Raw genomic sequence first — 24,090 nt, forward strand, 5'->3', positions numbered from 1 at the left:
CTTCCTGCATACTATACCACCTTACACGGTGACACAGAGGAAGGTAAAGAAGAAGGTGCAGATGACTTTGAAGAGGAGGTGATGGATGACCCAGTTCTTGACCCGGATTTGCATCCTTTGGGGGAGGAGGGTGGTGCTGGCAATAGCTCAGATAAGGAGAAGGATCCGCAGCAGGCATTGACATCGCAGCAGCGGTTATCTGGCAGGCCTGTAGCTGTCCAAAAACGTGGATCAAAAACTAAAAGAGTTGCAGGACAGCTGGCCAGACGGTCAACTTAGCACAGCGTGCAAGGCCAGAAAATGTATACCATAGTAGGAAGAGTGCAGTGTGGCACTTATTTGTCCAAAATCCTACTGATGAGGCAAAGATTACCTGTAAACAGTGCGGAAGGACCTTTAGCCGAGGTAAACAATTCAGAAATTTGAATACCAGTTGCATGCTTAGACATTTAATCAACATGCACTTGCAAGCGTGGACGGACTACAAAACCTCAGGTAGCACATGTGCACCTGCTCCGACTGACGGTAGCCAGCAACGCTCCATCATTTCTCCCACCGTAAGACCACCTCCACCATTAGGCACACCACCAGCACTAAATGTGGAGGTGTCGTCGCAAGGCCAAAGCACTCAGGGAATCACAATGGTTTTGCAACACAACACTGAATCTAGGCCATCACCACCAATACCATCACCAACCCCCTCTCACTCCATCCGGTCCACCGCTACTTCCCCCATATGCAGCTCTCCAGTCCAGCTCACCCTACCAGACACTCTGAGTAGGACAAGAAAGTACTCATCCTCTCATCCTTGTACACTGTGTTTGATTGCCTACATTGCCAAACAAATCTCATTAGAGATGATGCACTACCGTTTGGTTGAAAGCGAAGCTTTCCGCGAGCTCATGGCCTACGCTGTCCCACGCTATGACCTACTCAGTTGGCACTTCTTTTCTCAAAAAGCCATCCCTGCCCTCCACCGGCATGTGAAAGACCGCATTGTCCATGCACTAAAACAGTCAGTGAGTGGAAAGGTGCACCTCACAACAGATGCATGGACCAGTAGGCATGGCCAGGGCCGTTACGTGTCCATCACTGCGCACTGGGTTAATGTGGTGGATGCAGGCTCCACAGGGGACAGCGGCGATGGAAAAGTGCTGCCTAGCCCATGGTATAGGAAACAGTTCAAATAGAAATAGAAAGAAATAGCCAGCTCACCAGAGATCAAGCGCAGAAACTCGGAGCTCCGTGCTGACCAACGTCATAGACCATAGAAGGAAAGTTCTGCTCCAGCTGCTATTAAAATCTTCTTTAATGAAAAACCATTAAAACATACAATGGTGAAGACTCTCCATATAACCTCACCACAACAGAGATGACAGGCTACGCGTTTCGACCAGACGGTCTTTGTCAAAGCCGTCTGGTCGAAACGCGTAGCCTGTCATCTCTGTTGTGGTGAGGTTATATGGAGAGTCTTCACCATTGTATGTTTTAATGGTTTTTCATTAAAGAAGATTTTAATAGCAGCTGGAGCAGAACTTTCCTTCTATAGGAAACAGTTGGCTGTAGGCTTTCGACCCTCCTACTCCTCCATCAGCGAAAGCTCGTCCACAGAGCACAGTCGCACGAGCACTCCATCCACAGCTGGCAGTGTTGCACACTCGGTGTCCCACTATCGAACAGCTAGTGGTAAGCATCAGAAGGCTGTGTTAATGATGATGTCTTTGGGCGACAACAGACACACCGCGGAGGTACTGGCCAACTACTTGCAGCGACAAACATGGGAGTCATGGCTGGGCAGTCTACATCTTGAGGCAGGCAAGTTAGTCAGTGATAACGGACGTAATTTTGTGGCAGCCATAGCCCGTGTGAAACACACACATGCCTTGCCTGGCTCACACTTTGAAACTGGTGGTGCAGTGCTTCCTTAATAATTATCCAGAGTTAACATCCCTGCTCCATAAGGTGCCTAATCATAGACGTTGCAACAAGGTGGAACTCCACCCTGCACATGGTTGAGAGGCTGTGCGAATAGAGGCAGGCTGTAATGCATTTGTGGGTGGATACACGGGCAGGCAGTTTGAGGGAAGACATGGAATTCTTGGGTGTGCAGTGGTCAAAGCTGAAAGACCTCTGCAAAGTCCTTCAGTGTTTTGAGGAATGCACATGGCTGGTAAGCACAGACGATGCCATCATAAGCATGAGCATCTCACTTATGCGTCTGCTCATGCAAAGTTTGACACACATTAAGGATCAGGCGTCTGCAGCGGAGGAGGAGGAGGAGGGAAGCCTTGATGACAGTCAGCCATTGTCTGGTCAGGGAACTGTCCTGGACGAGGTGGAGGAAGAAGAGGAAGAGGAGTAGGATGAGGGGGATGATTATTTTGGGCAGGAGGATGCTTCTCAGGGGGCAAGAGAACATGTGGGTGTGCCAAGGTCAGGTACAGTGTTTGTGCGTGACTGTAGGGATGTGGATTTGACAGAAAGTGCTCCTTCACCCAGCAGAGGCAGTGCAGCATTGACACCTGGAACATTGGCCCACATGTGCGATTATGCCTTGCGGATCCCAAAAAGGGACCCCCGCATTGCCAAAATGATGAGGGATGACGACTACTGGCTGGCCAGCATCCTCGATCCACGCTACAAAGGCAAATTACACAACATCATGCCACTGGAGAACCTAGAGATAATACTGGCAAACAACAAGCAACTCTGGTAAACCATTTGTTTGAGGCTTTCCCAGCAGACAGCAGCGGTGCAGGTTCTCCCACGAGCCGTAGTGGGCACAATAGAAGAGGTGCTCGTGGTGCACACAGCTGAAGTGGCGTTGGAGAAAGGGGTTTAATGACCATGTTGTGGAATGATTTCTCAAGTACCGCTCACACTACTGCTAATACTGCATCGATTAAAAGTGACAGGAGACAGCCGTTGTCAACTATGGTTACAAACTACTTTTCCTCCCATATCGATGTTCTCCCTCACAGGTCATTCCCCTTTGGGCCTCTAAACTGGACGCCTGGCCTGAATTGGCACAATATGCCTTACAGGAGCTCGCTTGCCCTGCTGCTAGTGTGTTGTCTGAAAGAGTCTTCAGTGCTGCTGGATCAATCCTGACAGAAAAAAGGACCCGTCTGTCGACCCAAAACGTTGATGATCTAACCTTCATTAAAATGAACCATTGATGGGTTTCAAAGGATTTTGTCCCACCTTCCCCTGATGACACATAGGTTACCAGGAAAGTGCCTCTGTTTTTTCCTCCTCTTCCTCGGACTTGCCCAATTATGCCCTTTGCAGCAGCTGAATGTCCAGCCAACACTTCTACATATGCCAATTTTTAAACCTCCCTAACTGGGCTGCCCACCCCTCCCCCAATGGCTGGGGTCAATACCTGGCGCACCCGGTCAAGTGACGTTGCTCTGAACAGGTGGATGGGCCTACTGATGGCCGACGGCAATGGCACAGGGCCCCTCATAGTACAATACAGTGTCTCAGACGGTGAAGGGCCACTCGCCGTCAGACACACCAGCGTACTATGAAAGGCCCTGTGCCAGTACCGTCGACCATGATTGTGCCCCCCTGCTTGGTCATGGCCACAGCACTTGCAAGTTGCAATACTTACCTCTCCCTGCTCCACCGCTGTGTAATCTGGGCAGTTAAATCCTTCACAGGGATGGCCACTAGAAATTTGGTGTATTGATCAATGTTGGTTAAGATGTAGCTATGGCCTGTCCTGCTGGCCTCTACCTTCAGATGATCAATGGCTACCATTTGAAATGGACATCAACTTACTAGCGGATGCAGTGGTGCTTTATGATCACCTTTCACAGTTGTGATAGTCACAGACGTGTGACATTCCTGCCACCATTTTTCAATGTCTCCTCTCATGCCAATCCAATAGAATCACCTACGGCCTGTGGCTTCTGTCTTTTGCACTCCAAAATGACCAGACACATCATGATAGGCAGTGAGGACCATGTCTATATCTCTCCCTGTGATCACAATTTGATGGAGATGAGTAACGGTGATGTGATCCACCTTACTGCAATAAAGCAATCCTTCCTTCACAAAGAACCTTTTTTGCTGTCTCCACAGACACAGTAATTGAGGGTCTGCATCGCCTCTGCAACATCTACCGGGAGGTTTTCCCGCGATGAGTAATTCCCAAATTTCTGCTCGACACTCGACTTTCCATCTGCACTTGTATTCATGTATTTTCCAGTAGCGAAGAGTCTGGACTGGCTTACTGAGATTGAAATATATACGAAGATTTAAAAGTACCACAACACTGTATACTGTTGTACGCTTCAACAACCTTTCCCTTTTTCTACTTTTTAAATTCTGGTGTAATACATAGTGAGCAATTTACAATTACCCCTAGACAGGACACACACCTGCTATGTGCTGATACAGTACCTTTGTTCCAAATTTTGTATTACGGTATCATCCATAGTGAGTGAGCGTGTGTGGTTTACGCCTTCTATATATACGGTGAATCGGAGATGCCAATTTTTACCCTATACTCGATACAGCTTGTATCTTGTTATACAGTACCTTTGTTCAACATTTAGTATTACGGCCAAATCCATACTGAGTAAGCGTCTGAGAGTGACTACGGGACGATGTATATGGAGATTTCAATTGTACCCTAAAAAATATATACTTGCTATTTTGCTATCCAGTACATTTTTTAAAACATTTTTTATTACGGTCAAACCCAGACTGAGTGACCACCTGAGGGTGACTCCGGAAATATATACCGAGATTTCAAATTTGGCCAACACTGTATACAGCTGTACGCTTCTGATACAGTAACCTTTTTAGCTATTTAGATTCTGGTGTAATCCATAATGAGCCTGTGAACATCTATCTGTTACTCTGGCAATATATTAGGAGCTTTAAGATTACCCCAACACTGTATATAGCTGTACGCTTGTGTTACATTACCCATTTACAGCTTTTCATATTCTTGTGTAATCCATACTGGGCCTGAGAGCGTTTGTGTCTGCCTCTTGAAATGTATACGGAGATTCAGAATGTTTACACTATACTATATATACCTTGTATCTGGTGATACTGTACCCTTTTTCAACTTTTCATTTTATTGGGTAATCCATACTGAGCCTGTGAGCGTCTGTGTATGAAGCATGAAATATATACGGAGATTTCCTGTTATCACTAGACTGTATAGAGCTGTACGCTTCTGATACAGTACCATATATCTGCTGGTATTTTGGGTCCATTTTCCAAAACATGAGGAAGTATGGTGGAAGAGGACGCGGACGTGGGCGTGGAGGGCCACCTGTTACTGATGGTGGTGCATCTGCTGGTAGTGCCAAAAACACAATTGCAGCTAAGGCAGGAGGTGTTGAGCCAGCGTCATGGTGTAGCTCTGGAAGGCCTGTAAGGCTCCATTTTCTGGGAGGAGGCAGACTGCTTTTAAAGCCGGAGCATCAGGAAATGTTTTTGGCTTACATTGCTGAAACAGCCTCCAGCTTGCCTCCTCTTCTGAAGTTGTAAAAAATGCAAGCACTGAGTCGTAACTGCAGGCTTCTGGTCAGGAACAACCACTTTCCTTGTGTCCTTCACCCACACCAAAAGTGAAGGATGCAGCAGCAGCACACATTTCAGATTACTCCATGGAGCTCTTTTCACATACCATGCCTGGGTTAATTAAAAATGGGGCCCATCATATACTAGAGCATTCCAAATGGGAGACATCAGACACTGGAGCAGCATTTACGGGGCCCATTATACACTGGAGCATTAGACATGGGGCCCATTATATATGGAGCATTATTAGGGCCCATCACACACTGGAGCATCATCCATGAGGCCCATCATATACTGGAGCATTATAAATGGGGAAGATCAGACACTGGAGCAGCATCTATGGGCACATGATACACTGGAACATTAGAAATGGGGCCCATTATATATGGAGCATTATTAGGGCCCATCATACACTGGAGCATAATCCATGAGGCCCATCATATACTGGAGCATTATAAATGGGGCAGATCAGACACTGGAGCAGCATCTATGGGGCACATCATATACTGGAGCATTAGAAATGGGGCCCATAATATATGGAGCATTTTTAGGGCTCATCATACACTGGAGCATCATTCATGAGGCCCATCATATACTGGAGCTTTATAAATGGGGCAGATCAGACACTGGAGCAGCATCTATGGGGCACATGATACACTGGAGCATTAGAAATGGGGCCCATTATATATGGAGCATTATTAGGGCCCATCATACACTGGAGCATCATCCATGAGGCCCATCATATACTGGAGCATTATGTGGAGCTCATCATATACTGTATGGAACATTATATGTGACCAATTATTCTGTATGGAGAAATATATGGGGCTCATTATTCTGTATGGCGCACAATGTGATGGCCATAATACTGTATGAAGTAATGTACTGTCCTTTTTTTGAGCTATTGTACAATTTAAAATAGATCAGTCATGTCATGTAAGCAGTGAAGTATTTGTCATTCTATTATACCTATATTTCTGTGCCGTATTGGAGCATCATGAGTTGTGGTATGTGTTAAAGGGGTACACTGACACTCTTTGGCCCAGGGCACACGAAAACCTGGAGCCAGCCCTACCCCCCACAACTTTAGCCAAATAAGCCCCAGTTTTCAATGCGCAACTATTATTATGAAGTAAATTAAGGTTGACAAGCTTCAGTTATAAGAATTGATGTTTTTGGCATTGAAATAGGCACTGTAGGTTTGTTTACTGTTCTCCACTCCCTGCCGACTTTGCTTCCCCATTGACTTGCATTGGGTTTCGTGTTTCAGTTGGCCTCCGACTTTTCCCTATAGTCGGCCGATTTCGTTTGACCCGACTTTTGCGAAAGTCGGGTTTCATGAAACCCGACTCGACCCTAAAAAAGGCAAAGTCGCTCATCTCTAATCATGACTGCTTTCTTTGTGATCACCTATGGTTCCATTCCTGACCATGCTTCAATCCCACAACAGCAACTCCTTTTACAAGCCACCCATGACTATTCTGGGAACTACAGTCTGGTATATCTCCTGCAGCAAAGTCCACAATATTTTGTTGTGGTTAAGGGTGAAGACCAAAGGATTTCATAGAGTCTCCTCCCTAGTCTATCTTCTGTCAAAAGAATTATTGCCAGAGATTTGCTTTCTGTTTATTAATAATTTCTTTTTTTCTCATTTTGAAGGTAGCAGTCATTCTGGAGTTTTGAACTGAGGTCCAATTATTTCTATATCTGCCCTTCATTATGATATCCCGAACCCAAACTTTTTGTAACTGTTCACCCAAACCCAGCGGACTCGAACATCCAGGTGTCCATCCATCTCTTCTTACTACCATACGTTCTACCTTTTACACTTTTCACCAAACTGTTTATTAGACCATGAATGTCCTTTGTGATCCATTAATGATTGTAAAGAGGCAGATAGAGAGTCTGGCATGCTGTCGCGTGGTCTACTCATACATTTGATGGTACTTTTAGCATTCAAAACGATCCTCTGAGAGTTAAAAATCAGGTGCTCCATAAATGTAGAGAATTAATCCATTTTGTAGCCCTCCAGCAGAGTGCGGCCTGCTTGCTCTCTTGCTGTATGTATATTTACAGCGAATGACATGCAATTAGGATAAGTGGAACACTTACAGTAATGATGATTGTTACCTGCAGGCTTTCCCAGCTGTGAGCTACCTGACACATAATAAATCTGCACCCCAAACTTTAACGCACTCAGTGCTAACAGCACAAACCGCACACAGACATCATAACTCTTAATGGTGCAAATCTTATTTTTCAAGAACACATTCAACTACAATAAGTAAACTCTGCAAAATTTTAGTATTTTTTTACTACTACTACTCAAATCTTCACATTACATTTCACTGAGGATTTAGTGCAAATGTCAATAAGTACTGAAACTTGTAGCTATTGAAATTAGTGATTTTCCAAGACAATTTTTTCCGTGCACTACCCATGCAGAAAGCAAAATATGCAATATCCTTGCATTACTAATGCAGAAAATACTTCTTCACCTTGACAGGTAATGTGATCAGGTATATCAGGCACATCAGTCCCAAGTAGAGTTGAGCGAAACAGGTCGGTCAGATTCAAAAATTGCCGACTTTCGCCAAAGTCCGGTTTCGCCGATCGAAACCCGAACCTAGCGTGAGGTCGGCCACGAGGTCGCCGATCAGCGCGCCAAAGTCGCGCTTCAAATGATGCTTTCAGCGTCTTTTCTCAGCCAATGATGGAGGATGCACACTGTGGGTAACGCGATGACATGCGCAGCGGCCAGCACCATCTTAGAGAAGGGCAATGAAGTGATTGGCTGGCTTTGTGTGGCGTCACAGTGGGTATAAAAGGCTGTGAACGCCGACCGCCATCTTACTTCTGCCGATCCTACAATAGGGAGAGGTGCTGCTGCTGATTCTGAACAGGGAGAGCGTTAGGCAGGGAAGAAAAAAAAACTGCTTCTGCTGATAGCGCTTTTCATTGTACAGTTAGTCTGCAGTGAAAGGGGAAGATTTTTGTTGTGTGCAGCAGCGCTGGTGGTGATTAGGCTGCCTTTTAAGGCTACCTGCTAGCTGCATTGCTGTGTGCACCACACTGCTGTTCAAACTGCTTTTTTCAAAGCACTTCAAATGTTATTACTTTGTCTTGGTGAGTTACTGAGCGTTCATTTTTTCACACACCATCTAGCGGTGTACACTCCTCACACACTACCGTGTACCGGCTGGTATCACGGACAAATAGAAGCTATCTGGGTGTGACTCTGGAAGAAAAAGCCGAGTAGTTTGTCCGTTTTTCCAGATCTACACCTTAGAGTTGTGTCCGTTTTTCAAACAGTTACGTATATCTGCTGTTTGATTACAGTCAAAACTAGACAGAGACAGCGTGTGTCAGTCCGTATACAAATACACGGAGCTTGACAATTTTCCATGCAGACACCATCTAGCGGTGTACGCTCCTCACACACTAGCGTGTACCGGCTGGTATCATGGACAAATAGAAGCTATCTGGGTGTGACTCAGGAAGAAAAAGCCGAGGAGTTTGTCCATTTTTCCAGACTTACATTTTAGAGTTGTGTCGGTTTTTCAAACAGTTTCGCATATCTGCTGTTTGATTACAGTCAAAACTAGACAGAGACAGCGTGTGTCAGTCCGTATACAAATACACGGAGCATGACTATTTTCCATACAGACACCATATAGCCGTGTACGCTCCTCACACACTACCATGTACCGGCTGGTATCACGGACAAATAGAAGCTATCTGCGTGTGACTCTGGAAGAAGAAGCCGAGGAGTTAGTACGTTTTTCCAGATCTACACCTTAGAGTTGTGTCCGTTTTTCAAACAGTTTTGTATATCTGCTGTTTGATAACGGTCTAAACTAGACAGAGACAGCATGTGTCAGTCCATATACAAATACACGGAGCTTGACAATTTTACATACACACACCGTACAGCGGTGTTTGCTCCTCACACACTACCGTGTACCGCCTTCTAGCATGGACAAATAGAAGCTACCTGTGTGTGACTCTGCAAAAAAAAAAACGAGGAGTTTTTCTGTCTTTCCAGACCTACACCTTAGAGTTGTGTCTGTTTTTCAAACAGTTTCGTATATCTGCTGTTTGATAACGGTCTAAACTAGACAGAGACAGCTTGTGTCAGTCCGTATACAAATGCACGGAGCTTGACAATTTTATTTACACACACCGTACAGCAGTGTACGCACCTCACACACTACCGTGTACCGCCTTCTAGCACAGACAAATAGAAGCTACCTGTGTGTGACTCTGTTAAAAAAAAACGAGGAGTTTTTCCGTTTTTCTAGACCTACACCTTAGAGTCGTGTCTGTTTTTCAAACAGTTTCGTAGATCTGATGTTTGATCATGGTCTAAACTAGACAGAGACAGCATGTGTCAGTCCGTATACAAATACACGGAGCTTGACAATTTTCCTTACACACATCGTACAGAGCTGTCCGATTCTCCAACAGTATTGTATATCTGCCGTTCGCATTACAGTCACTTTTATACCTAGTCAGCGTGTGTGCGTGACATACCGCCAATACATATACGGAGATTGTTAGTTGCACAAAAATCGTATAAAGCTGTACACTTCTGATACAGTTCTGTATATCTGCTTGTTGGATTATGGTCCAATACATACTGTGACAGCTTCTGTGTTTAACGTAATATATACGTTGATTTAATTTGTTTAATACACCTTACACAGCTGGACGCTCCTCATACAGTACCATCTCTCTGCTGGTATTTTTGGTACATTTTCCCAAACATGAGGAAGTATGGTGGAAGAGGCCGCGGACGTGGGCAGGGGGGCGCAGCTGGTACTGATGGTGGTGGTGCGTCAGCTGGTTCTGGCAAAAGCACAATAGCAGCTAAGGCAGGAGATATTGAGCCTGCGTCATCCTCTGGCCCAAGAAGGTCTGTAAGGTTGCCTTTTCTTGGAGTAGGAAAACCGTTTTTAAAGCCAGAGCATCAGGAACAGGTTTTGGCGTACATTGCCGAAACAGCCACCAGCTCTATTGCCTCCTCTTCTGAACAGTCGAAACCTGCAAGCACAGAGTCGTCAGTGCAGGGTTGTGGTCATAAAAAACCCCTTTCCTTGTGTCCTTCACCCCCCACCAAAAGTTAAGGATGCGGCAGCCCACACTTCAGATTACTCTATGGAGCTGTTTTCACATACCATACCTGGGTTATCCAGTCAAATCCTGAATTCCCCAGTCCAAGATGAATCTTACATGGAGTGCACTGATGCACAGCCACTGCTAGATGATTCTGCTGGTACATTGACCCAGAGCACTGCATTGCCCTCGCAGTCTATTGAGCCAGAATCTGACCCTGATGAAACTCAGGTGCCCCTTCCCGCATGCTATACCTCCTTACACGGTGACACAGAGGAAGGTAAAGAGGAAGGTGCAGATGACTTTGAAGAGGAGGTGATGGATGACCCAGTTCCGGACCCGGATTGGCATCCATTGGGGGAGGAGGGTGGTGCAGGCAATAGTTCAGATAAGGAGAAGGATCCGCAGCAGGCATTGACATCGCAGCAGCGGTTATCTAGCAGGTCCGTAGCTGTCCTAAAACGTGGAACAAAAACTAAAAGAGTTGCAGGACAGCTTGACCAGTCAACTTAGCACAGCGTGCAAGGCCAGAAAATGTTTACCATAGTAGGAAGAGTGCAGTGTGGCACTTCTTTGTCCAAAATCCTACTGATGAGGCAAAGGTTACCTGTAAGAAGAGCGGAAGGACCTTTAGCCGAGGTAAACAACTCAGAAATTTGAATACCAGTTGCATGCTTAGACATTTAATCAACATGCACTTGCAAGCATGGACGGACTACAAAACCTCAGGTAGCACATGTGCACATGCTCCGACTGAAGGTAGACAACAACACTCCATCGCTACCCCCACTGTAAGACCACCGCCACCATTAAGCACACCACCAGCACTAAATGTGGAGGTGTCATCGCAAGGCCAAAGTACTCAGGGAATCACAATGGTTTTGCAACACAACACTGAATCTAGGCCATCACCACCAATATCATCACCAACCCCCTCTCACTCCATCCGGTCCACCGCTACTTCCTCCATATGCAGCTCTCCAGTCCAGCTCACCCTACCAGACACTCTGAGTAGGACAAGAAAGTACTCATCCTCTCATCCTCGTACACTGTGCTTGAACGCCTACATTGCCAAACTAATCTCATTAGAGACGATTCCCTACCGTTTGGTTGAAAGCAAAGCTTTCCGCGATCTCATTGCCTACGCTGTCCCACGCTATGACCTACCCAGTCGACATTTCTTTTCTCGAAAAGCCATCCCTGCACTCCACTGGCATGTGAAAGACCGCATCGTCCATGCACTAAAACAGTCAGTGAGTGGAAAGGTGCATCTCACAACAGATGCATGGACTAGTAGGTATGGCCAGGGCTGTTACGTGTCCATCACTGCGCACTGGGTTAATGTGGTGGATACAGACTCCACTGGGGACGGCGGCGGTGGAACAGTGCTGCCTAGCCCACGGTATAGGAAACAGTTGGCTGTAGGCTTTCGCTCCTCCTCCTCATCTATCAGCGAACGCTCGTCCACAGAGCGCAGTCGCACGAGCACTACATCCGCAGCTGGCAGTGTTGCACACGAGGTGTCCCACTACCGAATAGCTAGTGGTAAGCGTAAGCAGGCTGTGTTAAAGATGATGTCTTTGGGCGACAACAGACACACCGCGGAGGTACTGGCCGACTACTTGCAGCGACAAACATGGGAGTCATGGCTGGGCAGTCTACATCTTGAGGCAGGCAAGTTAGTCAGTGATAACGGCCATAATTTTGTGGCAGCCATAGCCCGTGCAAAACACACACATACCTTGCCTGGCTCACACTTTGAACCTGGTGGTGCGGTGCTTCCTTAATAATTATTCGGAGTTAACATCCCTGCTCCATAAGGTGCAAAGACTGTGCTCGCACATCCGTCGCTCGGCCGTACACTACAGTCGTATGCAGAAGTTGCAGCAATTGCTCCACCTCCCCAAGCACCGCCAAATCATAGACGTTGCAACAAGGTGGAACTCCACCCTGCACATGGTTGAGAGGCTGTGCGAACAGAGGCAGGCTGTAATGCATTTGTGAGAGGATACACGGGCAGGCAGATTGAAGGAAGACATGGAATTGTCGGGTGTGCAGTGGTCAAAGCAGAAAGACCTCTGTAAAGTCCTTCAGTGTTTTGAGGAATGCACATGGCTGGTAAGCGCAGACGATGCCATCACAAGCATGAGCATCCCACTTATGCGCCTGCTCATGCAAAGTTTGACGCACATTAAGGATCAGGTGTTATGAATGGGAAACCGAGGAGGAAAAAAAGACAACAATCTAAGTCTCAGAAAACAAGAGAAATTGGTAACTATGCAGATTGCAGATCCCTGATCTTAACCGCACAACTAGCAGCAGTCGTGGAGCGTTCCTACGTTGGTCCTAGACGCCTCATCACAACCGGAGAACTACATAAGCCTAAAGCAGGAAAAGAGGAAAACTAACTGCCCCAGAGAAGACCCCAAAGGAAAGACAGCCCCCCACATGTATTGACGGTGAAACAGGATGAAAATACTAACAAAGGCAGGAAAATAGGCTGAGCAAATGATGGGGCCAGGCTAACTAAAAAGGACAGAAAAGGAAAGACACCGTCTGCAATCTGCCAAAAAAAAAAACCTACAAAAATATTGTCCAACACTTCTGATAGCAAAATTAACCCTGAAGTCACTAGACTTCTAAACCTATATCAGCAATCTGAAATATTCTGACACAGAGCAAAAAAGAGGCCAATCTAATAAGGGACAAAAAGCAGATTGGCAAATACTGATTAATAGGAGTGGAATTTCAGCATAGCCCCAGCAGGGGCAGGCTGATTACACAAAAAACTGAATTGACCCACAAGCGCAAGTGTGAAAAATACCAAAAAACAAACTTAACTTGAGAAGACTGGAAGAGAGCTGAAGTCCAGGACCTGAGAAGCAGACTGAATCACCTGCACCCGGATAGGGCGTCAGCTGTCTAATATCCAGTCTGATACTCCAGAGATCCAATCGTTATCTTCCTCATCAGGTGGCAGATCACTACCACTTAAACCAACCGCACTACCTCCTGTCACCACCAGAGGGAGAACGGAAGGGGAACTCTCAACTGGTGGAGCAGAAAATGAGATCATGACAGTACCTCCCCCTTGAGGAGGGGTCACCGAACCCTCATCCATGCCACTAGGCCGATCAGGATGGGCCCGGTGAAAAGCGCGAACCAATTTATTGGCATGAACATCAGAGGCAGAGACCCAAGAATTATCCTCCTGGCCATAACCCTTCCATTTGACCAAATACTGGAGTCTCCGTGTAAACAAACGAGAATCCAATATTTTCTCTACCTCATATTCCACATTGCCTTTAACCAATACAGGATCAGGAGGTGCCGCCACAGGAACTACTGGCTCAAGAAACCTCTTCAACAGTGACTTGTGAAATACGTTATGGATTTTGAACGTAACTGGAAGAGCCAATCGAAAAGAAACAGGATTAAAAATCTCCAAAATCTTATAAGGTCCAATAAATCTTGGCTTAAATTTTGGAGATGCAACCTTCATAGGAATATTCTTAGGCGACAGTCAAACCATAACACCCACTTTAAACCGGGGACTGTTATGATGAGTCACTGAAGGAGGAAAAAACAAAATACAAGCCAAGTCCAGAAAAACCAGAGAGGTTGGCAGCTATCGGATTGCAGACCCCTGAACCTATCCACAACAACTAGCAGTAGCCGTGGGGGGTTCCTACGATGCCCTAGACCCCTCGGTCACAGCCGGAGAACTATATAGCTTAAAGACAGAAAGGGGAAAAACTAAACTGCCCCAGAGCAGACCCCAAAGCAATAGGCAGCCCCCAACATATAATGACGGTGAAGCAAGATGAAAACACTATCACAGATAGAAAGATAGGTTGAGCAAATGATGGGGCCCAAGCTAACTACATAGGACAGGATAGGAAAGCTGCTGTCTGCCATCCGCAAAAACCCTATGAAAAAGAGCCAACCGACTGATAGGAAAAACAGGCCCTGAAGACGCTAGGCTTCAAAAGACTATATCAGCACTCAGGTATATTCTGAAGACAGAGCAAAAGATCAACAGATCAGAGACAAAAATGGAACTCAGCTCACCCCCGCCCGGGGATGGCAGAACTCCCAAAAAACAAGGCAAAACAAAAACAAAACAGAAGAGTACAAAGCAGAGCAGAAAAACTTAGCTTTGAGATGCAGGAATCAGACTGGTCTCCAAGAATCCAGCAGGAAAATCACCAGCCAGGAAGAAGGGCGTCGGCAGCCTTATATCCAGTCCTCAATTCCAGCCACCCAGTCATCATCTAGCTGCCCATGTGTTTGGTAATCAGCCTCACTACCTTCCTTCACCAGAGGAGGGAGTTCATCAGACCTCAATGATGAAGGGAAAAATAAACTCAGAACAGGGGACCAATGGTCCTTCACCGGTTGGAAAAATGCTGGGCCTTTTCCTGAGAGAGTGACAACTTATGCACCACTTGGTCCCATATCTGCTGCATTCTCACAACCACAGTGTCCACACCTGGGCAGGACGAAGATTCCACTTGCCCTGAAGAGAATCGAGGATGAAACCCAAAATTACAGAAAAAGGGTGACATCAGAGTGACAGAACTAGCTCTATTGTTCAACGCAAATTCTGCCAAGGGCAAAAATGAGACCCAATCATCTTGATCAGCAGAAATAAAACATCTTAAATAAGACTCCAGGGTCTGGTTTGTTCTCTCAGTCTGGCCATTGGTCTGGGGATGAAACGCGGAGGAGAAGGATAACTGAATTCCCAGATTGGAACAAAAGGCTTTCCAGAATCTGGAAACAAACTGGACCCCTCTGTCGGACACAATGTTCTCAGGAATCCCGTGTAACCGAACCACCTGTTGTAAAAAAAAGGGCACCAACTCAGCGGAAGATGGCAACTTTGGGAGTGGTACAAGATGGACCATCTTCAAAAATCTATCACAAATCACCCAGATAACAGTCATTCTCTGAGAGACAGGAAGATCAGAAATAAAATCCATTGAGATATGGGTCCATGGCCTCTTGGGCACCGGCAGGGGCATCAGCAACCCACTAGAACGAGAACAGGGTTAAGACCGAGAACAAGTCCCACAGGACTGTACAAAATTCCTGACATCACGAGATAAGGCAGGCCACCAAAACGACCAGCTCACCAAATCTCTGGTACCAGAAATACCCAGATGACCAGCCAAAGTGGAGCAATGGACTTCAGACATCACTCTCTTTCTCCACTGGTCAGGAACATACAATCTTCCCATAGGGCAACGCTCAGGTTTAACCTCTTGAAATTCCTCCAGGACGCGTCTCAAATCGGGTGAAATGGCAGAAAGAACTACCCCCTCACATAGGATAGTAGTAGGTTCGGTCACATTAAGAGAATCAGCAAAGAAACTCCTAGAAAGGGCGTCTGCCTTAACATTCTTAGTGCCCGGAAGAAAAGAGACAACAAAATTTAAACACGTGAACAACAAGGTCCATCTAGCCTGTCTAAGATTCAAGCGTTTGGTCGACTCCAGATAAATCAGATTCTTGTGATCGGTGAGGACTAGAGTTGAGCAACTTTTGTTTTTTTAGGGTCGCGTTTCGTTTCGTGAAACCCGACTTTTCCAAAAGTCGGGTCGAGCAAGATCGTCCGATTATAGGGAAAAGTCGGTGTCGTCCCGAAACACGAAACCCAATGTAAGTCAATGGGGAATAAAAGTCGGCAGTGAGAGGAGGACAGGAAACACACCTACAGTGCCCATTTGAATGCCAAAAGCATCAATTCTTCTTACTTAAGCTTGTCAACCTTAATTAACTTCATAATACAAGTTACGCACTGAAAAATGGGGGTTATTTGGCTACAGTTGTGGGGGGGGGCTGGCTCCAGGTTTTCATGTGCCCTGGGCAAAAGAGCACCCCTTTAACACATACCACAACTCATCATGCTCCGATACGGCAGAGAAATAGCGGTATAGTACAATGAAAAATACTTCACTTTTTACATCTCATGACGAGGCCCATCTATTTCTCCATACAGAATCATTGGTCCCATATAATGTTTGAAACAGTATATGATGAGCTCCACATAATGCTACAGTATATGTTGGTCCCCATGGATGAAGCTCCACTGTCTTATGGGCCCAAATAATGCTCCAAACATAATGGGCCCCATTTCTAATGCTCTAGTGTATAATGGGCCCTGTAAATGCTGCTCCAGTGTCTGATGTCCACCTTTGGAATGTTCCAGTGTATGGTGGGCCCCATCTATCATTCTCCAGAGTATAGTGCTCCCCAAAAATTGCTGTCCCAACATTGAAAACAATCAAATAAGTCTCCTCGCTAGGGAATCCCTGTACTTGTCTGGACTCCTCGTCATCCCCATCTTCCATCTCACTGCACAGTATTTCAACTTTGCAAGTGCTGTGATCCTGAGCAAGCAGGGGGGGGCCCACTTGTTGGCGACGGCACTGGCACAGGGCCCCTGATAGTACGGTGGTGTGTCTGATGGCGGGTGGGCCGAACCTGCACTTTCATCTGCAGCTTCCTCTTTGTCACCGTGTAAGATGGAACTGTATATGGGAAGGGTAACCTGAGTTTCATCAGGGTCAGATTCAGGCCGTGTAGCGTGCGAGGGGAATGTAGTGGTCTGGGTCAATGTACCAGCAGATTCATCGAGCAGTGGCTGGGCATCAGTGCACTTGTGTCGCCCCCAGGAGTACGGTCGCCACAGTGGCATTACCTTCCTCCTAGGGAGTGTGATGTCATGCTTGGGAGCAACGAACGATCTCTCTAGCAGGTTAACTGATTGGGCGGCGTTATTCCCACGAGTCATGACCCTCCAAACAGCGTTCATGAAGGCAAAGTGTTTGTTTTACGTGGGCAGTATGGTTGCAAAGCTGAACCTTAAAGGAATGTAGAGAAGGGCACCACCAGGAGTGGAGCCTACGGTTAAATTCGACTCCACCTGGGAAACCTCAACCATGCCAGCTACAGAACAGATGCACACATTGCAAGCTTAATTCCGTTAACGAACGAGACTCCGTCATGCCCCGCGGTCCGAGTCCGGCTTACTAGAGGGACACGTGAGGCTCTGGCACATGAGATTGGCCAATAACTGGTGTGTCATGCCCTTACATGTCCGTGGCTGCATGTGCGCTACACTGAAAAGGCCAGCGTTTGTCGCTTACAGGTGCAGATAACCCGCTGAACAACGTTAGTGATGGGGATCACTGATTACAATTATTACCCGCGAACAATGATTTCCCAGTAAGTGCAGGTCAACCGCGGTTCCGGAATTAGGCCTAACCGTCATTCCTGAAAAAATGAAAAACTTACGTGTGCAAACCACAGGTGCTGTAGCTTGCTTAACAGCTCGCCAGCCGTTCTCATGCCCAGTATGGATTACACGTGATTGCACAAAGGTGAGAAAGGGTACCGTATCCCCAGATAACATGTATAAATAGCGTACACATTCAAAATATATGTCTATACATCAGGAGGCAGGCTCAAACGGTGTCAGGCCCAGTATGGATTGCACGTGATTGCACAAAGGTTAGAAAGGGTACCGTATCCCCGGATAACATGTATGGATAGCGTACACATTCAAAATATATGTCTATACATCAGGAGGCAGGCTCAGATGGTGTTAGGCCCAGTATGGATTGCACGTGATTGCACAAAGGTTAGAAAGGGTACCGTATCCCCGGATAACATGTATGGATAGCGTACACATTCAAAATATATGTCTATACATCAGGAGGCAGGCTCAGACGGTGTTAGGCCCAGTATGGATTGCACGTGATTGCACAAAGGTTAGAAAGGGTACCGTATCCCCGGATAACATGTATGGATAGCGTACACATTCAAAATATATGTCTATACATCATGAGGCAGGCTCAGACGGTGTTAGGCCCAGTATGGATTGCACATGATTGCACAAAGGTTAGAAAGGGTACCGCATCCCCAGATAACATGTATGGATAGCGTACACATTCAAAATATATGTCTATACATCAGGAGTCAGGCTCAGACGGTGTTAGGCCCAGTATGGATTGCACGTGATTGCACAAAGGTTAGAAAGGGTACCGTATCCCCGGATAACATGTATGGATAGCGTACACATTCAAAATATATGTCTATACATCAGGAGGCAGGCTCAGACGGTGTTAGGCCCAGTATGGATTGCACGTGATTGCACAAAGGTTAGAAAGGGTACCGTATCCCCGGATAACATGTATGGATAGCGTACACATTCAAAATATATGTCTAGACATCAGGAGGCAGGCGCAGACGGTGTTAGGCCCAGTATGGATTGCACATGATTGCACAAAGGTTAGAAAGGGTACCGTATCCCCAGATAACATGTATGGATAGCGTACACATTCAAAATATATGTCTATACATCAGGAGGCAGGCTCAGATGGTGTTAGGCCCAGTATGGATTGCACGTGATTGCACAAAGGTTAGAAAGGGTACCGTATCCCCGGATAACATGTATGGATAGCGTACACATTCAAAATATATGTCTATACATCAGGAGTCAGGCTCAGACGGTGGTAGGCCCAGTATGGATTGCACATGATTGAACAAAGGTTAGAAAGGGTACCGTATCCCCAGATAACATTTATGGATAGCGTACACATTCAAAATATATGTCTATACATCAGGAGGCAGGCTCATACGGTGTTAGGCCCAGTATGGATTGCACGTGATTGCACAAAGGTTAGAAAGGGTACCGTATCCCCGGATAACATGTATGGATAGCGTACACATTCAAAATATATGTCTATACATCAGGAGGCAGGCTCAGACGGTGTTAGGCCCAGTATGGATTGCACGTGATTGCACAAAGGTTAGAAAGGGTACCGTATCCCCGGATAACATGTATGGATAGCGTACACATTCAAAATATATGTCTATACATCAGGAGGCAGGCTCAGACGGTGTTAGGCCCAGTATGGATTGCACATGATTGCACAAAGGTTAGAAAGGGTACCGTATCCCCAGATAACATGTATGGATAGCGTACACATTCAAAATATATGTCTGTACATCAGGAGGCAGGCTCAGATAGTGTTAGGCCCAGTATGGATTGCACGTGATTGCACAAAGGTTAGAAAGGGTACCGTATCCCCGGATAACATGTATGGATAGCGTACACATTCAAAATATATGTCTATACATCAGGAGTCAGGCTCAGACGGTGTTAGGCCCAGTATGGATTGCACATGATTGAACAAAGGTTAGAAAGGGTACCGTATCCCCAGATAACATGTATGGATAGCGTACACATTCAAAATATATGTCTATACATCAGGAGGCAGGCTCAAACGGTGTCTGGCACAGTATGGATTTAACGGTCCAGACTACACAGCGTAGGAGCAGGGAGAGGTAAAGATTGCAAATGCTGGGGCCCTGCCCAAGCAAGGGGGGCCCACTCATGGGCATCGGTACTGGCACTGGGCCCCTCATAGTACAGCGGTGTGTCTGACAGCGGGTGTGCACCACCACCGTCAGAGACACTTGATTGCACTATGAGGGACCCTGTTCCAGTGCCCGCGCCCAAGAGTCGGCCTACCCATCTGTCCAGGGCAACGGCACTCGCACGGTGTCGTGCGCTAGGTGGTGACCCCGGCCATGGGGGGGGGAGGCAGCACAGTTAGGGAGTTTTAGAAAGTGGCATATGTTGATGTTGGATATTCAGCTGATGCAAAAGGTGAAATAGGTCAAGTCCCAGGAAAAGGTGGACCAAAGCAAGCCATTTTTCTGTCACCCTATGTGTCATCAGGGGAAGGTGGGACAAAATCCTTGGAAACCCATGCGTGGTTCATTTTAATGAAGGTTAGATCATCCACATTTTGGGTTGACAGACGGGTCCTTTTTTCTGTCAGGATTGATCCAGCTGCACTGAAGACTCTTTCCGATAGCACACTTGCAGCTGGGCAAGCGAGCTCCTGTAAGGCATATTGTGCCAATTCAGGCCAGGTGTCCAGTTTAGCGGCCCAATAGTCAAAGGGGAATGACCTGTGTGGGAGAACATCGATATGGGAGGAAAAGTAGTTTGTAACCATAGTTGACAACTGCTGTCTCCTGTCACTTTCCATCGATGCAGTATTACCAGTTGTGTGAGCGGTACTTGAAAAATCAGCCCACAACATTGTCATGAAACCCCTGTCTCCAACGCCACTTCTGCTGTGTGCACCACGAACACCTCTGCCAAGCTGCCCCCGGCCCGTACGGCTCGTGTGAGAAGCATCACCGCTGCTGTGTGCTGGGAATGCCTCAAGCAACCGATTTACCAGAGTTGCTTGTTTATTAGCCAATATTAGGTCAAGGTTCTCCTGTGGCATGATGTTTTGTAATTTGCCTTTATAGCGTGGATCCAGGATGCTGGCCAACCAGTAGTCGTCATCGTTCATCATTTTGGCAATGCGGGGGTCCGTTTTTAGGATCAGCAAGGCATAATCTGACATGTGGGCCAATGTTCCCGATGTCAATGATGCACTGCGAGTGCTGGTTGGAGGAGCACTTTCTGGCAAATCCACATCCCTCCAGTCACGCACAAACCCTGTACCAGACCTTGCCACGCCAACATTTTCACTTGCCCCACGAGATGCATCCTCCTCCCCTAAGTAATCATCCCCATCATCCTCCTCCTCCTCCTCCACCTCGTCCAGGAGAGGTCCCTGAGCAGACAATGGCTGAATGTCATCAAGGATTCCCTCCTCCTCTTCCTCCTCATCAACATTGGCTGCAGAAGCCTGCTCCTTAAGGTGCGTCAAAGTTTGCGTGAGCAGACGCATAAGTTGGATGCTCATGCTTAGGATGGCGTCGTCTGCACTTACCAGCCGTGTGCTTTCCTCAAAACACTGAAGGACTTTACAGAGGTCTTTCAGCTTCGACCACTGCACACCTGTCAACTCCATGTCTGCTCTCAAAGTGCCTGGCTGTGTATCCTCCCACAAATGCATTATGGCCTGCCTCTGCTCGCACAGCCGCTCCACCATGTGCAGGGTGGAGTTCCACCTTGTTGCAATGTCGATAATGAGGCGGTGGTTGGGAAGGTGGAGCAATCGCTGCAGCTTCTGCATACGAACGGAGTGTACAGGCGACCGGCGGATGTGCGCGCACAGTCTTCGCACCTTCTGGAGCAGGGCTGTTAACTCTGGATAATTTTTGAGGAAGCACTGCACCACCAGGTTCAAGGTGTGAGCCAAGCAAGGTATGTGGCTGAGTTTTGAAAGGGCTATGGCTGCCACAAAATTACGGCCGTTATCACTAACTACCTTGCCTGCCTCAAGATGTACACTGCCCAGCCATGACTCAGTTTGTCGCTTCAAGTACTCGGCCAGCACCTCGGCGGTGTGTCTGTCGCCCAAACACATCATCTGCAACACAGCCTGCTGACGCTTTCCACTAGCTGCTCGATAGGGGGACACCTCGTGTGCAACAGTGGCAGCTGCAGATGGAGTGCTCGTACGACTGCGCTCTGTGGACGAGCTTTCGCTTCTGGAGGAGGAGGAGGAGGAGGAGGAGGGTCGAACGCCTACAGCCAACTGTTTCCTATACCGTGGGCTAGGCAGCACTGTCCCACCACCGCTGTCCCCTGTGGACCCTGCATCCACCACATTAACCCAGTGCGCAGTGATGGACACGTAACGGCCCTGGCCATGCCGACTGGACCATGCATCAGTTGTGAGGTGCACCTTTCCGCTCACTGACTGCTTGAGTGCATGGACAATGCGGTCTTTCACATGATGGTGGAGGGCTGGGATGGCTTTGCGAGAGAAGAAGTGGCGACTGGGTAGGTCATAGTGTGGTACTGCATAGGCCATGAGTTCGCGGAAAGCTACGCTTTCCACCAACCGAAAGGGCATCATCTCAAACGAGATTAGTTTGGCAATGTGGGCGTTCAAACCCAGTGTACGTGGATGAGAGACTGAGTACTTTCTTGACCTACTCATAGTGTCTGGGAGGGTGAGCTGGACTTGAGAGCTGCATATGGTGGAAGTAGCGGTGGACAGGGCGGACTGAGAGAGGGTTGATGATGGTGATGGAGTTGGTGTTCTTTCTGATGGCCTAGAATCAGTCTTTCGTTGATATAACAGTGGGATTCCCTGACTGCTGTGGCCTTGCAACGACACCTCAACATTTGCTGCTGTGCTAACCGGTGGGCTTACAGTGGGGGAAACAATGTAGCGTTGCTGACTACCTTCGTTGTGATCAGTTGCACATGTGGCACTTGAGGTTTGGTGTTGTGTCCACGCTTGCAAGTGCATGCTGGTTAAATGTCTAAGCATGCAACTGGTATTCAAATTTTTCAGATTTTTCCCTCGGCTAAAGGTCTTTGCGCACTTCTTACAGATAACCTTGGCCTGATCATGAGGATTTTGTTTAAAAAGTGCCACACTGCACTCTTACTACTTTGGCAGACATTTTGCGGCCTAGCACGCTGTGATCTTTTGACCCTCTGGATAAGCTGTCCAGCAACTCTTTTGATTTTTGGAACCTGTCTTTGGAGTGCTCCGGGCCTGCCAGATAACAGCTGTTGCAATGTCAATGTCTGCTGTGGATGCTCCTCATCTGAGCTATTGTAAGCAGCACCCTCTTCCCCCAATGGATGCCAATCTGGGTCAACAACTGGGTCATCCATCACCTCCTCTTCTATGTCATGTGCACCTTTCTCTGTGTCACCGTGTATGGTGGTATAGTGTGCGGGAAGGGGCACCTGAGTCTCATCAGGGTCAGAATCTGGCTCTGTACACTGCGAGGACAATGTAGTGCTCTGAGTGAATGTACCAGCAGAATCATCCATCAGCGGCTGTGCATCAGTGCACTCCATGTCAGATTCATCTTGGCCTGGGTAATTCACCATTTGACTTGATAATCCAGGCATGGTATGTGAAAACAGCTCCATGGAGTAATCAGTAGTATGGCCTGCGTCATCCTTCAATCTTGGTTGGGGTGAAGGACACAAGGAAAGGTGTGGTTCATGAACATGAGCCTCCAATGACGACTCAGTGCTTTTACTTTTTACAACTGAAGAAGAGGAGGCGATAGAGCTGGAGGCTGAGTCAGCAATGTAAGACAAAACTTTTTCCTGATGCTCTGGCTTTAAAAGCGGTTTGCCAACTCCTAGAAAACTAAGCCTTCGAAGCCTTATGGAGCCAGACGATGACGCAGGCTCAACACCTCCTGCATTCGGTCCTATTTTGCTCTTGCCACTACCATCAGATCCACCACCAACACCATCATTACCAGCTGCCAACCCCCGCCTAATTCCACGGCCTCTTCCACCAGTCTTCCTCATTTTTGGTAGAAATGTAGACAAAATCCAACAAACTATATAATAATGTAAAACAAGGTACAAGGTGTCTATAGGACAGGGGAGATTTTGAATTTCTGCTCACACTAGTGGAAACTGGACACTTTTGGATTGTGTGAGGCCCACTGAATATCTGA

The sequence above is a fragment of the Dendrobates tinctorius genome, unplaced genomic scaffold (genome assembly GCF_039654945.1).
Source record: "Dendrobates tinctorius isolate UK_male_01 unplaced genomic scaffold, ASM3965494v1 ptg000013l, whole genome shotgun sequence".
In the NCBI taxonomy this organism is placed as follows: domain Eukaryota; kingdom Metazoa; phylum Chordata; class Amphibia; order Anura; family Dendrobatidae; genus Dendrobates; species Dendrobates tinctorius.